The sequence below is a fragment of the Silurus aristotelis genome, assembly GCF_946808225.1.
Source record: "Silurus aristotelis genome assembly, chromosome: 4".
Lineage (NCBI taxonomy): Eukaryota > Metazoa > Chordata > Actinopteri > Siluriformes > Siluridae > Silurus > Silurus aristotelis.
The window spans coordinates 36,244,788-36,261,853 of record NC_139577.1 but is presented as its reverse complement, the minus strand read 5'-3'; the positions used below and the strand labels follow the sequence as shown (position 1 = coordinate 36,261,853).

The 17,066-nt window shown below is 40.4% G+C and overlaps 1 protein-coding gene and 2 long non-coding RNA genes across 8 annotated transcripts in view; 1 reads left to right on the top strand and 2 right to left on the bottom strand.

The window, feature by feature from the left end:
* Positions 1-2,179: 2,179 nt before the first annotated feature.
* Positions 2,180-5,379, bottom strand: LOC310724691. Of its 6 annotated transcripts, XR_014533142.1 has the most exons (8): positions 5,279-5,341; positions 4,806-4,997; positions 4,164-4,487; positions 3,678-4,001; positions 3,256-3,554; positions 2,751-3,093; positions 2,466-2,627; positions 2,180-2,306 (listed from the first exon to the last, which is right to left on the bottom strand). It is a non-coding gene; the product is annotated as an uncharacterized lncRNA (long non-coding RNA). The 6 variants fall into 6 exon arrangements; XR_014533143.1 differs by having other exon boundaries at positions 2,196-2,627; XR_014533144.1 differs by having other exon boundaries at positions 2,197-2,627; positions 2,910-3,093.
* Positions 5,380-6,329: 950 nt separating this feature from the next.
* Positions 6,330-9,970, bottom strand: LOC310724693. Its single transcript, XR_014533147.1, has 3 exons — positions 9,844-9,970; positions 9,515-9,737; positions 6,330-6,344 (listed from the first exon to the last, which is right to left on the bottom strand). It is a non-coding gene; the product is annotated as an uncharacterized lncRNA (long non-coding RNA).
* A 1,412-nt stretch (positions 9,971-11,382) lies between these two features.
* LOC310724753 (uncharacterized protein) overlaps positions 11,383-17,066 on the top strand; it is a gene marked incomplete at its 3' end in the record, with an annotated part of 117,232 nt that continues 111,548 nt past the window's right edge. The window contains exon 1 of the mRNA XM_083539031.1: positions 11,383-11,446. The remainder of the gene's footprint in view (positions 11,447-17,066) is intronic.

Genomic DNA, 17,066 nt, shown 5'->3' with positions numbered 1-17,066 from the left:
TTTTACCCCAGAATGATGACATCACTGACCATTACCTCATACTGTATACACTACCGGTAGAGCAGATTAACCGTGTTTCACCACGGTATCGACTTGGTTGGACTATTGTTCAGACCACTAAGGACAGATTCATAAATAACCTGCCTGATTTATCTCAGTTTCACCCTAAACCCATAACTGCTGATCATCTTGATGAGATGGCGAACAACATAGACCTTATCCTCACTAGCACTTTAGACACTGTTGCCCCCATCCGGTTAAAAAAGGTTCGAGAACAAGCACCTGCACCTTGGTATAATAGTCATACGCATGCCCTAAAGAGAACAACACGTAATCTGGAGAGAAAATGGAGGAAAACTAAATTGGAGGTATTTAGAATTGCGTATAAAGACAGTATGCTCAGCTACAGACAGGCGCTAAAAGCTGCTAGAGCTGAACACCTGAGCAAACTCATAGAAAATAACAAAAACAATCCCAGGTTCCTTTTCAGTACAGTCGCTAAATTAACAACAAATCAGGGATCTGAAAAATGTGTTCCATCACAGTTTAGTAGTGAAGACTTTATGAATTTCTTTACTGAAAAAAATTGATAACATTCGAAAAACAATTGTGGCAGTTCAACCTCTGACAGCATCTCCCGACACAATCGTACCTACAACCCCACAACTACACTGTTTTACATGTATAGGACAGGAAGAGCTGTATGATGCTATTATGAAAGCTAAATCAACAACATGTCAGTTAGATCCAATTCCCACTAAACTACTGAAGGAAGTGTTATATACAGCTGGTGAGCCTCTTCTCAATATTATTAACTCCTCACTATCGTTAGGTCATGTCCCTAAATCCCTCAAGTTAGCAGTTATTAAGCCCCTCATTAAAAAACCTAATCTGGATCCAAGCACGGTATCGAATTACAGACCAATTTCAAATCTCCCATTTATGTCTAAGATTTTAGAAAAGATTGTCACTGCCCAGTTCTGTTCCTACTTACAAGAGAACAATATCTTTGAAGAGTTTCAGTCAGGTTTTAGGCCCCATCATAGCACAGAAACTGCCCTAGTTAAAATCACTAATGACCTGTTTTTAGCTTCAGACCAAGGCTTCATCTTGCTGTTAGTTTAACTAGATCTTAGTGCTGCGTTCGACACTATAGATCATGATCTTCTCCTAGATCGCTTACAGAATTACATCTGCATTCAGGGACAGGCATTAAGCTGGTTTAAATCCTACCTGTCCGATAGTTACCATTTCGTAGACTTAAATGGAGAGCTATCCAGGCTAATGCTAGTGAACTATGGCATGCCACAAGGTTCAGTTCTAGGACCCCTGCTCTTCACAATATACACGCTTCCCTTAGGAAATATTATTAGAAGGCATGGAATTAGCTTCCATTGTTATGCTGATGATACTCAGCTATATATCTCATCTAAACCAGGCGATACAGCTCAATTAGCTCTGATAACTGAGTGTGTTGAAGAAATAAGAGATTGGATGACCCATAACTTTCTACTTTTAAATTATGATAAGACGGAGATTTTGCTCATCGGCCCAAAAACTAGTATACAGAAGCTCCAGCATCTCAACCTGCATTTAGATGGATGTTCTGTAACGACTAGCTCAACAGCAAAAGATCTGTTCAGATCTTACAATCTGTCACAACACACAGGAAGTTGCTTGGTTATATGATGTCGGATGAACCCAAAATAATCAAAAAGTCTTGAAGTAATTTTATTAAAAAGCTTTTGTAAATGAATTATTTTGCAACTTTAAATGATTATAACGTATTATTGCAACAGTGTGCTTTTGGCTGGTGCTTTATGGGGCTGGAGCACAAACTACAATATCAAATACAGCAGAAACTACAGACGGGAACAGTACCACCAAATGGACAACACAAATGGGAGAGGAAACCATGATTGTACCACCAACTGAACTGACTACAAGCACAGTATTCCGAGCACAGCCAACAACACTGACAGGACAAACAATTACACAAACTCCTGAATCTATTCTAACTACAACCACTACGAACAATGAATCAACAACTTCAACTGTTCTATTAACTACAACATTATCACCAGGATTGACCAGTAGTACAGTATCTACAACACAGGCTACAACAAGCCCATCTACTCTAGCTACACTCACTGCGAACAATGACTCAACAACTACATCTGAATTTACATCTTCTCAAGCTTCGATAAATGCTAACAGTGAATCAACAACTATATCGACAAGAATCAACCCTACAACTACTCCATCAACTACAACACTATCATCAGAGGTGACCACTAGTACAGTACCTACAACACAGGCTACAACAACCACACAAACACCTGAATCTATGTCTACTTTCGTTGCATCAACTACAAGCAATGAAACAACAAGTACAGTGGAAACAACCAAAACTACAACTTCTCCATCAACAACACCATCACCAGAAGTAAGCACTGGTACAGTACATACAACACAGGCTACAACAACCACAAAACCAACTGAAACTACATCTATTCAAGCTTCAACAGCTGCCAACAGTGAATCAACAACTACATCAGCAACAACCGACCCTACAACTATTCCATCAACAACACCACTATCACGAGAGGTGACCACTAGAACTTTACCTACAACACAGGATACAACAACCAAATCTACTCTGGCTACAACCACTACAGTCAATGAATCAACAACTACAGCTGTTCATTCAACTACAAATTTATTGCTTGTCGTGACCACTAGTACAGTACCTACAACACAGGCTACAACAACCACACAAACACCTGAATCTATGTCTACTTTAGTTGCATCAACTACAAGCAATAAAACAACAAGTACAGTGGAAACAACCAAAACTACAACTTCTCCATCAACAACACCATCATCAGAAGTAAGCACTAGTACAGTACCTACAACACAGGCTACAACAACCACACAAATAACTGAATCTACATTTACTCTAAATTCAACAATTGCTAACAGTAAATCGACAACTACATCAGCAACAACTAACCCTACGACTATTTCATCAACTACAACACAATCACCAGAAGTGAGCACTAGTACAGTACCTACAACACAGGTTACAACAACCTCTCAAACATCTGAATTTACATCTTCTCAAGCTTCAATAAATGCTAACAGTGAATCAACAATTTTTTCGGCAAAAATCAACCCTACAACTACTCCATCAACTACAACACTATCATCGGAGGTGACCACTAGTACAGTAAATACAACACAGGCTTCAACAACCACACAAACACCTGAATCTATGTCTACTTTCATTGCATCAACTACAAGCAATGAAACAACAAGTACAGTGGAAACAACCAAAACTACAACTTCTCCATCAACAACACCATCACCAGAAGTAAGCACTGGTACGGTACATACAACACAGGCTACAACAACCACAAAACCAACTGAAACTACATCTATTCAAGCTTCAACAGCTGCCAACAGTGAATCAACAACTACATCAGCAACAACCGACCCTACAACTATACCATTAAGGACAACACTATCACAAGAGGTAACCACTAGAACTTTACCTGCAATACAGGATACAACAACCCAATCTACTCTAGCTACAACCACTACAGTCAATGAATCAACAAATACAGCTGATCGTTCAACTACAAATTTATTGCTTGTCGTGACCACTAGTACAGTACCTACAACTCAGGCTACAACAACCACAAAACCAACTGAATCTACATCTACTCAAGCTTCAACAAATGCCAACAGTGAATCAATAACTACATCAGTAACAACCAACCCTACAAGTATTCCATCAACTATAACACTATCACCAGGATTAAACACTAGTACAGTACCTACAACACAGGCTACAACAACCACACAAACACCTGAATCTATGTCTACTTTACTTGCACCAACTAAAAGCAATGAAACAACAACTACATCACCAACAACCAACCCGACAACTATTTCATCAACTACAACACAATCACCAGTATTAAACACTAGTACAGTACCTACAACACAGGCTACAACAACCACACAAACACCTGAATCTATGTCTACTTTAGTTGCATCAACTACAAGCAATGAAACAACAACTACATCACTAACAAACAACCCTACAACTATTTCATCAACTACAACACTATTACCAGGACTGACCACAAGTAAAGTACCTACAACACAGGCTACAACAACCACACAAATAACTGAAATTACATTTACTCTAAATTCAACAATTGCTAACAGTAAATCGACAACTACATCAGCAACAACTAACCCTACGACTATTTCATCAACTACAACACCATCACCAGAAGTGAGCACTAGTACAGTACCTACAACACAGGTTACAACAACCTCTCAAACATCTGAATTTACATCTTCTCAAGCTTCAATAAATGCTAACAGTGAATCAACAACTATATCGGCAAAAATCAACTCTACAACTACTCCATCAACTACAATACTATCATCAGAGGTGACCACTAGTACAGTACCTACAACACAGGCTACAACAACCACACAAACACCTGAATCTATGTCTACTTTATTTGCATCAACTACAAGCAATGAAACAACAAGTACAGTGGAAACAACCAAAACTACAACTTCTCCATCAACAACACCATCACCAGAAGTAAGCACTGGTACGGTACATACAACACAGGCTACAACAACCACAAAACCAACTGAATCTATGTCTACTTTAGTTGCCTCAACTACAAGCAATGAAACAACAAGTACAGTGGAAACAACCAAAACTACAACTTCTCCATCAACAACACCATCACCAGAAGTAAGCACTGGTACGTTACATACAACACAGGCTACAACAACCACAAAACCAACTGAAACTACATCTATTCAAGCTTCAACAGCTGCCAACAGTGAATCAACAACTACATCAGCAACAACCAACCCTACAACTATTCCATTAATGACAACACTATCACAAGAGGTAACCACTAGAACTTTACCTACAATACAGGATACAACAACCCAATCTACTCTAGCTACAACCACTACAGTCAATGAATCAACAACTACAGCTGTTCATTCAACTACAAATGTATTGCTTGTCGTGACCACTAGTACAGTACCTACAACACAGGCTACAACAACCACACAAACACCTGTATCTATGTCTACTTTAGTTGCATCAACTACAAGCAATAAAACAACAAGTACAGTGGAAACAACCAAAACTACAACTTCTCCATCAACAACACCATCATCAGAAGTATGCAATAGTACGGTAATACAACTCAGGCTACAACAACCACAAAACCAACTGAATCTACATCTACTCAAGCTTCAACAAATGCCAACAGTGAATCAATAACTACATCAGTAACAACCAACCCTACAAGTATTCCATCAACTATAACACTATCACCAGGATTAAACACTAGTACAGTACCTACAACACAGGCTACAACAACCACACAAACACCTGAATCTATGTCTACTTTAGTTGCACCAACTAAAAGCAATGAAACAACAACTACATCACCAACAACCAACCCGACAACTATTTCATCAACAACACTATCACCAGGATTAAACACTAGTACAGTACCTACAACACAGGCTACAACAACCACACAAACACCTGAATCTATGTCTACTTTAGTTGCATCAACTAAAAGCAATGAAACACCAAGTACAGTGACACCAACCAAACCTACAACTGTACCATCAACTACAACATTATCACCAGAGGCGACCACTAGTACTATACCCTCAACTCAGGCTACAACAACATCTTCTCTATTTCAAAACTCTACTATATTGACAAAAACAGAACTTACTACAAGCACTATATTTACAACATGGCCTACAACACACACAGGACAAACAACCACACAAACACTTAAATCTACATCTAGTGTAGCTGCATCAGTAGCAAACTATGAATCAACAACATCAGGGACAACCAAGCTTACAGCTGTAGTGCCAAATACAGCACTATCACCAGAATTTATTGCTAGTAGTGTACCCACATCACAGGCTACAATAATTCCACAAATAACTGCATTTACATCTAATCTAGCTCCAAGCACAGGTACAGAAATAACAAATACAACTACAAATTCTGCAGCAACTACAACACAAACAACAGAAATGAGCACATCCAGAACACAGGGTACAACATCTTTTAAACCAATAACTGGCAACATTGATTCAGCAAATAATAATGTGTATATGTCTTCAAATCTAAACACTATAAAGGCAAATGACGCAACGACATTCCCACCTCCTACTCCACTCAACACTACAAACACAGCGTCATCAACTGAGAGTTCTACCAATACAGTCTCCGTAATGTATGTTATGTTCTGAAACATCTTCTTCTTCTTCTTTCGGCTGCTCCCATTAGGGGTCGCCACAGCGGATCATCCGTCTCCATACCACCCTGTCCTCTATATCTGCCTCTTTTACACCAACTACCTGCATGTCTTCCCTCACCACATCCATGAACCTCCTTCTTGGCCTTCCTCTTTTCCTCCTACCTGGTGGCTCCATCTTCAGCATTTTTCTACCAATATAATTCATGTCCCTCCTCTGCACATGTCCAAACCATCTCAATCTCGCCTCCCTCACCTTGTCACCAAAACATCCTACATGTGCTGTCCCTCTAGTAAACTCATTTCTAATCTTGTCCATCCTCGTCACTCCCAACGAAAACCTTAACATCTTCAGCTCTGCTACCTCCAGCTCCACCTCCTGTCTTTTACTCAATGCCACTGTCTCTAATCCATACAACATCGCAGGTCTCACCACAGTCCTATAAACTTTCCCTTTCATTCTTGCAGAAACTCTTCTATCACAAATCACTCCTGTCACTCTTCTCCACCCACTCCACCCTGCCTGCACTCTTTTCTTTACTTCTCTAACACACTCTCCATTACTTTGCACTGTTGACCCCAGGTACCTGAACTCCTCCACCTTCTCCACCTCTTCTCCCTGCAACCGCATCACTCCACTGCCCTCCCTCTCATTCACACACATGTACTCTGTCTTACTCCTACTGACTTTCATTCCCCTTCTCTCCAGCGCATATCTCCACCTCTCCAGGCTCTTCTCAACCTGCTCTCTACTCTCACCACAAATCACAATATCATCTGCAAACATCATAGTCCAGGGAGACTCCTGTCTGACCTCGTCCGTCAACCTGTCCATCACCACTGCAAACAGGAAAGGGCTCAGGGCCGATCCTTGATGCAGTCCAACCTTCACCCTGAACCAGTCTGTCGTACCTACTGCACACTTTACTGCCGTCACACTGTCCTCATACATGTCCTGCACCACCCTCACATACTTCTCTGACACACCTGACTTCCTCATACAATAACACAACTCCTCTCTCGGCACCCTGTCGTACGCTTTCTCTAAATCCACAAATACACAATGCAGCTCCTTCTGTCCTTCTCTATACTTCTCCATCAACATCCTCAAAGCAAATAAGGCATCTGTGGTGCTCTTCCTCGGCATGAAACCATACTGTTGCTCACAGATGGTCACCTCTTCTCTCAGCCTGGCTTCCACTACTCTTTGCCATAACTTCATGGTGTGACTGATCAACTTAATTCCCCTGTAGTTACTGCAGGTCTGCACATCTCCCTTATGCTTAAAGATCGGTACCAGCACACTCCTTCTCCATTCCTCAGGCATACTCTCCCCTTCCAGAATCCTGTTAAACAATCTGGTTAAAAGCTCCACTGCATCTCTCCTAAACATCTCCACGCTTCTACCGGTATGTCATCTGGTCCAACCGACTTTCCATTCTTCATCCTCTTAATCGCTGCTCTCACTTCCTCCTTACTAATCCTATCTACATCCTGCTTCACCAACTCCACATCCTCCAACCTTCTCTCTCTCTGATTTTCCTCATTCATCAGCTGCTCAAAATACTCCCTCCATCTTCTCAACACACTCTCCTCACTAGTCAACACATTTCCCTCTCCATCCTTTATTGCTCTAACTTGCAGTACATCCTTCCCAGCTCGGTCCCTCTGCTTGGCCAATCGGTATAAATCCTTTTCTCCTTCCTTAGTGTCCAACCTCTTATACAGTTCCTCATATGCCTTTTCCTTGGCTTTCGCCACATCCCTTTTAACCTGCTGCCGCATCTCCTTGTACTCCTGCCTACTCTTCTCATCACTCTGTCAATCCCACTTCTGTTTTGCCAACCTCTTTCCCCTAATGCTCTCCTGTACTTCCTCATTCCACCACCACGTCTCCTTGTCTTGCTTTCTATTTCCAGATGTCACACCAAGTACTTTTCTAGCCGCCTCCCTCATCACTCCTGCAGTAGTTGCCCAATCATCTGGCACCTCTTCACCACCACCAAGCCCCTGTCTGACCTCTTCCCTGAACCTCACACTACACTCTTCCTCCTTCAGTTTCCACCATCTTATTCTTCTTTCAAACCTTACTTTCCTCCTTTTCTTCTTCGCCTCCAAAACCATCCTACAGACCACCATCCGATGCTGTCTAGCTACACTGTCCCCTGCCAACACCTTACAGTCTCCAATTTCCTTCAGGTTGCATCTCCTACACAGAAGATAATCCACCTGTGTGCACCTTCCTCCACTCTTATACGTCACCCTATGATCCTCCTTCTTCTTAAAATACGTGTTCACCACTGCCATTTCCATCCTTTTAGCAAAATCTACCACCATCTGCCCTTCCACATTCCTCTCCTTAAAACCATACCTACCCATCACCTCCTCATCACCTCTGTTCCCTTCACCTACATGCCCATTAAAGTCTGCCCCAATCACCAATCGTTCTTTCCTAGGTACACCATCTACCACTTCATCTAATTCACTCCAGAATCTTTCCTTCTCCTCCATCTCACAGCCAACTTGTGGAGCATAGGCACTGATGACATTTATCATCATCCCTTTAACTTCCACCTTCACGATCATCACCCTATCAGAAACTCTCTTCACCTCCACTACACTCTTACTGTACGCTTCCTTCAGAATCACCCCTACACCATTTCTCTTTCCATCCACACCATGATAAAACAGTTTAAACCCACCTCCAATGTTCCTGGCCTTACTCCCTTTCCACTTGGTCTCCTGAACACACAACACATCTACCTTTCTTCTCTCCATCATATCAGCTATCTCTCTCCCTTTACCCGTCATAGTACCAACATTTAAAGTACCAACCCGAACCTCTACTCTCCTACACTGCTCCTTTTCCTGCCGTCTCTGTAGACGCCTTCCTCCTCTCCTTCTCCTCCTTCGGCCAACAGTAGCCCAATTTCCACCGGTACCCTGTCGGCTAACGATACCTGTGGCGGTCGTTGTTAACCCGGGCCTCGACCGATCTGGTATGAAATTCTCATTTGTGATCCGCATATTTGATATGGCACATGTTTTATGCTGGATGCCCTTCCTAACGCAACCCTCCCCATTTACCCGGGCTTGGGACCGGCACTAAGAGTACACTGGCTTGTGCCCCCCTAATGGCTGGGTTATATGTTCTGAAACATATTTAAATAAAATACTCAAAATTCACAATAGTTTCTTAATTAGAAATAATATAATTATTTCTTTTGTCAGACCTGGATCAGTTGTGGTTAAAATCTTGATGGTCTTTAACTTCTCCTCTCTTGTTCCAACTATGAATATGGTCATCAATGCAACTCAATCTCTACTGAGTGCTCGACTCTCAAATCTTACTGATGCTGTTACAGTGCTGAACTTCACCTATGCAAGTATGTCTGCTTTCTTCTTACAAAACATTTATATAAAATACAAATCATTGTCTCATCACCATGAACATTATCAGCTTTTCTAAATCACATTTGTTTTGTTCTACAAAAATTTCAGACACGACCTTTGCAGTCAACTTCACGTTTCTCATCAGTAACATCAGCATTCCAGTGAACACCTCCCTCACCAATGACACCTACAAAGAAGTGCAGAGGATCGTCAATAACAATGTGAGTGAGCATGACCGTGCGCCTTACAGTGCTGTTATATATTCAGAGATGGGTTGGAAACAGTTGAAGACTTGGAATAAAATTCTTTCAAAAATATGGCAATCCCTTGACACCGACACAGACTGACACAGAATATCGGGTCCTTGGGGCTGGGAAAGGCCTGATAAAGAGCAGGGTGAGCCTGCTGGAGGCTGCATTCAGGGGCTGGTCCCTGGTGCGCACCCAGACGTTCTGGCCGACGTGATTAGGAGGAGCGACGCCTCCTGAAAGGCCTGAGCGGCACTTGTGATCAGAGAGACGTTTTCTGCGTGGCTCAGAAACATAACTATGTTGTCAGCGACATTGCTAACGGGGCTAGAGAATGGAGAGAGGTAGAGATAGAGAGTGGTGCAACGCCATCTGCTGGGCTAGAGCGCAGAGTGACGTCATCAGTGAGGCTCGGAAGCTGAGCGAAGACTTTAGCATGGCAGGTGGGTTGGGAGACATTCTCAGAAGAGCAGGCAGGCTGGGGAACATTCTCAGCAACGCAGCAGGACGAGGAGTCAAAGGCTGACAGGCTTATGAGCCTGCTTGGCACAGAGGCATACTGGGGGTCATCTCGGCAGGCCGGGAAAGTTGGTCAACATCTCCAGCCAAAGAGGAAGTCTGTGTGATGCTCCTGGCAGTAATGCAGGCATTGCTGGTCCCCCGTGCGGGGTTCAGAGGCTGGCCAACGCTCCCAGCGGGACTCAGAGGCTTGGGAACAGGTTTGTTGCTAGGCTGGTCAATCAGGAGATTGAACGGGTAGCTCGAACAGCTGGGACCCTGGGCATCCCAAACAGCCATGGCCCACTTAGGGGCTTTGCCCGATAGGAAGGAGATGATGTAGTTTATCTTCACCTGGTCTGTCAGAAAGTAAAAACAGTCTTCCATACACCATCTGCATTGAATCGTAGCGATCCGCGATCGGAATTCGCTCCATGGTCGCTCAGGGGAAATGTGGGGGTTCTAGGTGTTTGCCACAGTAGGTAAAAAGAGCCTGACGGTTTTGTGCTTCTGAGGATTTTGTGGATCCATGTTTTGGCCAGATTATTGTGTCAGTGAGCCTACCAGCTGGTGGGACCCAAAAGCAGGACAACGACAGGGATTTTTCTAAACATAGACTCTTTAATGGAACCGGTAGAAAGGCTTCCAGAGATTGTAGTCAGCTTCACAATGTAATGTAGTACAACATCCTTTTAAGAACATGGTGTATTCAAAAATCAGAATATTAATTTAACATTTACATATAAAATTACTTCTAAAAATCTGATGTTAAATATAACATGATGTTTATATTTTTCATAGAAAAAAAAAATTCATTTCACTTGTTATAAACAAAAGTTTAAAAGTTGTACAATGGCAAGTTCTTTAAACTCACTTGAAACCTCATTCGTTCTCTTTCCATCTCCAGCTCAACACTTTGCTCAATAACCCTGATGCAGCCTCATTTGAACCCAAGAACTCTTTCTTCGTGTAAGTTCACAGCTTTATCCTTTTCTCCTCTAAAAATCAATTCTGTAATTCTTATTGTAAATTGAATTGTGTTGTGATATATGTGCTTTCTTTTATTGGTAACAGGAGCTCAGGAAACCAGGTTAATGGTAGCATGGAGTACCACTTCCAAGATGGAGACACCAAAACACCAGCAGCTTTCCTAGATAAGATTACACCTATGTTAGTTTCCTGATTTGTAACTGATTTATAACTATACATTTTAATCCAAGTCTTCCAATCATTCAGTTATCATTAATTATATCTTTGGCAATTTCATTCATATACCCATATTTTATTCACAATAGAACATAGAAAATATGTCAAATGTTTAAAGTGAAAAAATATACCATTTACAGAAAATGAAAAAAATGTTTTTATATGAATTTTGAATTTCTTGACTGCAACACATCAAATTAAATATGACTTCATTTTCTCTTTAAACTGCTACATTTTCTCAGTTTACACATTTAAAATGTTTACTATTTTCTATTGTGAATAAATTTTTTTTTTTTTTTTTTTATCAGATTTGCAAATCATTGTATTCTGTTTTTATTTACATTTGACACTGTGTCCCAACTTTTTAGAGTTGTGATTGTAATATTTCAATCTTCATTCATTGCTTTATTGATGAATGTTTGACTTTTTTCATTGAGAGGTTAACTTTGCTCTTTATCCTTCTTCTTGATTATTTGCATAATTAATTTGTTCATTTCTTTTCTACAGTTTCAGATTGGGGAATGTCCTTATATATATTCAACTACTTTTTATGAATTTGACGAAAGTACCTAGTGAGGCTGATGTTCTCACAGCTGCTAATGCTTTCCTGAACTCAAACATCAGAACAGCACGAGATCTTACGAGTCAACAACTTAACAACCCTGTGAGCATCCAGAACATCACGTATCAAAGTGTGTCTTCTTTGTTTTTTATGACTCTGTATATAAATATATATTTTTTTTTAAATATGTATTATTGTTTTGATTATAATTACAAAAGGTTATTTTCCTTTTAGTAATTGACAACAAGTCATACATTATTGGCTTTGGATTCCGAATCAGCAATGTGAGCATCTACAAGGACAGTCAGCTAAGGAATGAAACATATGATTTAATCCAAAACACTGTCAACTCATTGGTAAGTGTAAGTCAGTGTTTTCTCTAAATAAAATACTACTTTGATCATTCTTATTAACAAAGGCTTTTACCTCTCTTTTATAGTTAAACACTATCCTGAATGCCAAAGATACTTTTGTCTTCCCACGAGCAAACTACACGTAAGTGACTTAGTTCAGCACTTTAGTCCCAGTGTGGCTTAAAAAAGTTATGTTGGATATTGGATGCATTATATCTAAATATCTGGATATTAAAAAATTATTTTCGGGATACTGGTTTAAAAATCTCTCTGTGCTGAAGTCATTGTATTAAATTGGATGAGCAAATTTTTTAGAATTGGAGACCTTTTAATATAAAAATAACCTGATTAATAAATTACTATTTTAAAGAAACCAAATGTCACACCATTACAACAATACTGATAAAAGGCTGTATTTAAACTGTGCTATTTTGTGGAACAATTTAATAATGGAACAATGACGTAGAATAAGATGTAAGAATACAGTAACTCAGATGATCTATATTTTGCTAGGTTAATTCCAACTCAATAACTTGACAAACAAACTTAAAATAGGGAAAACAATGCACAGTACAGAGAAGGCTTAATAATACAATAAAATGTCAAGAGCAAGTCTCTATGCTAAGTGATGTTTAGCATGTTGGTCTGGTCCTGGCATGTCAAGAGCTATAAATACATTAGCATTATTAGTCACAGTAAAATCCACCATTTAGCCTGTAAATTACACAATCTAGGAAGCAATGGTTGGTCAAGGGCTAAAACAAAGTCAGGAAATATAACACCATGAACCCACATTTTTTTAGCTCTATGGTGAAATCCTTTGTTGTCACGGGTTTTTAAAAGAGAAAACTTTTCAACTGTCATTTATTAGTTATAACAAAATAATTGCACTGTGGTCATTTGGACAGAATTGGCTGCAAAGTCCATTAAGCAGCTATGGCCATAGAGGCATGACCTCACACAGTAGGGCATAATTTCATCATAAAAATTAAAAAGGTTTCAGAAAAAAACAATTTGTAATATTTATATATATATATATATATATATATATATATATATATATATATATATATATATATATATATATATATATTTGATCACTGACCAGAGGTGTTTTCCGTGTTCATCTCTGTAAATGTTCTTCTGTCAAATCAAAGAATTATATCAAAGTGAACAGAACACCATAGTTTATTTACACACAATAAACTTCCCTTCTTTTCTTCCAGGTATGATGGTACAGAAATTGTGGCTAATTCAGAATACATCTTTGTGGAAGGTGTCACCCAGTTTACACCAAGTGGATTTCTTTCTGAAATACTCAAGATTAGTGGTCTGTCAATCTCCACCACTCCTGCTGCTCAAACAGATGCCCCTATCTATGTAGTCCTGAAGCCCACAGTCCAAGCAAACAGCACCACCACTGGTGGAAGTTCTGCATGGATCCTGGGCATCATTATTCCCTGCAGTATAGTCATCATTCTTATACCATGCTGGATTCTACTCTGTGTAAGTGTCAATAAAGTTTTTGTAATCCCTAAATGCCGTAATCTGTATTCATGGATGTCAGTAAAAGGAAAACGTTATATCACTTATATTCTTATCAGATGCACTTACCACAGTGATATATATACACACACACACACACACACACACACACACACACATCTAACTCTTTATTATTTTTCCTTTCTCTTCATTTCTCTCAGTGTCTGCTGTGTGGTTGCTGTGCTGGTTTAAGGAGGCGCTACAACAGAAGAGTCCGACAGTCCTACAATGTTGAATATAGAACACATAATAGACTGTATTTTTGAGTGTAAAATAACAACAGAAATATGATGTAAACTTTAAGATCTATTTAATCACATAGTTCTTTTCTTATTTATTTATTTTCTTATAAATTTCTATATAAATTTCTATTAGATGTAACGTTTAGCATATTAATGTAAAGCTACAGACCATCTAATGAAGTAAATAATTAAGATAATGTGTATAACTTTCCTCATTTAAAATGTGCATAGATTTTATATTATTAATATAGATGACTTATTTAGGATATTTCAATAAATCTTATTAAAATGTTTCTAAATGTCTCTTTAGATAAAATTATTAATATAGATGACTTCTCATGTTAGTTCTCACTCTCCAGTGTTCTGTAGTGTTTAAAGACTATAATCCCACTCTTAATGTCACCCAAATGAGAATGAGGTTCTGCTTTTGAGTCTGGATCCTCTCAAGGTTTCTTCCTCATAACATCTAAGGAAGTTTTTCCTTCACCACAGTCTCCATGCTGCTCATCAGGGATAAACACACACCATTCACCTTCACTGTTACATTCTGTAAAGCTGCTTTGAGACAATGTCTGGTGTTAAAAAGCGCAATAGAAATAAAGTCAACTTGACTTCTTCTTTTTTAGGCTGTGGGGTCTCCACAGTGGATCATCCATCTCCATACCCCCCTGTCCTCTACATCTGCCTCTTTCACACCAACTACCTGCATGTCTTCCCTCACCACATCCATAAACCTCCTCCTTGGTCTTACTCTTTTCCTCCTTTCTGGTGGCTCCATCCTCAGCATTCTCCTACTGATATACCCCATGTCCCTCCTCTGCACATGTCCAAACCATCTCAATCTCGCCTCCCTCACCTTGTCTCCAAAACGTCCTACATGCGCTGTCCCTCTAATAAACTCATTTCTAATCTTGTCCATCCTCGTCACTCCCAACAAAAACCTTAACATCTTCAGCTCTGCTACCTCCAGCTCCACCTCCTGTCTTTTACTCAATGCCACTGTCTCTAATCCATACAACATCTCAGGTCTCACCACAGTCCTATAAACTTTCCCTTTCACTCTCACAGATACTCTTCTATCACAAATCACTCCTGCTATCACTCTTCTCCACCCACTCCACCCTGCCTGCACTCTTTTCTTTACTTCTCTAACACACTCTCCATTACTTTGCACTGTTGACCCCAGGTACCTGAATTCCTCCACCTTCTCCAGCTCTTCTCCCTGCAACCGCACCCCTCCACTGCCCTCCCTCTCATTCACACGCATGTATTCTGTCTTACTCCTAATGAGTTTCATTCCCCTTCTCTCCAGCGCATATCTCCAGCTCTCCAGGCTCTTCTCAACCTCCTCCCTACTCTCACAACAAATCACAATATCATCCGCAAACATCATAGTCCTGTCTGACCTCTTCCGCCAACCTGTCCATTACCACTACAAACAGGAAAGGGCTCAAGGACGATCCTTGATGCAGTCCAACCTTCACCCTGAACCAGTCTGTCGTTCCTACTGCACACTTCACTGCTGTCACACTGTCCTCATACATGTCCTGCACCACCCTCACATACTTCTCTGACACACCAGACTTCCTCATACAATACCACAACTCCTCTCTCCACCCTGTCATACGCTTTCTCTAAATCCACAAATACACAATGCAGCTCCTTCTGTCCTTCTTCTCCTTGATGTCCACACAGCTCTGCACTGTTACTGCCTTTGTATTTATTTACTTTACATATGTTTACATATTATTACTATAACTTGCTGTAAATATGCCATATATTTATTTGCATTTTGCACTTCTGGTAGATGCCAAACTGCATTTCGTTGCTATGTACCTGTACTATGCAATGACAATAAAGTTGTATCTATCTATCTATCTATCTATCTATCTATCTATCTATCTATCTATCTATCTATCTATCTATCTATCTATCTATCTATCTATCTATCTATCTATCTACTTCTTCATCAACATTCTCAAAGCAAATAAGGCATCTGTGGTGCTCTTCCTCGGCATGAAACCATACTGCTGCTCACAGATGGTCACCTCTTCTCTCAGCCTGGCTTCCACTACTCTTTCCCATAACTTCATGGTGTGACTGATCAACTTAATTCCCCTGTAGTTACTGCAGGTCTGCACATCTCCTTTATGCTTAAAGATCAGTACCAGCACACTCCTTCTCCATTCCTCAGGCATCTTCTCACCTTCCAGAATCCTGTTAAACAATCTGGTTAAAAACTCCACTGCATCTCTCCTAAACATCTCCACGCTTCTACCGGTATGTCATCTGGTCCAACCGACTTTCCACTCTTCATCCTCTTAATCGCTGCTCTCACTTCCTCCTTACTAATCCTATCCACTTCCTGCTTCACATCTCCACACCATCCAACCTTCTCTCTCTTTGATTTTCCTCATTCATCAGCTGCTCAAAATACTCCCTCCATCTTCTCAACACACTCTCCTCACTAGTCAACACATTTCCCTCTCCATCCTTTACTGCTCTAACTTGCAGTACATCCTTCCCAGCTCGGTCCCTCTGCCTGGCCAATCGCTACAAATCCTTTTCTCCTTCCTCAGTGTCCAACTTCTCCTACAGCTCCTCATATGCCTTTTCTTTAGCTTTCACCACATCCCTCTTCACCTGCTGCTGCATCTCCTTGTACTCCTGCCTACTTTTTT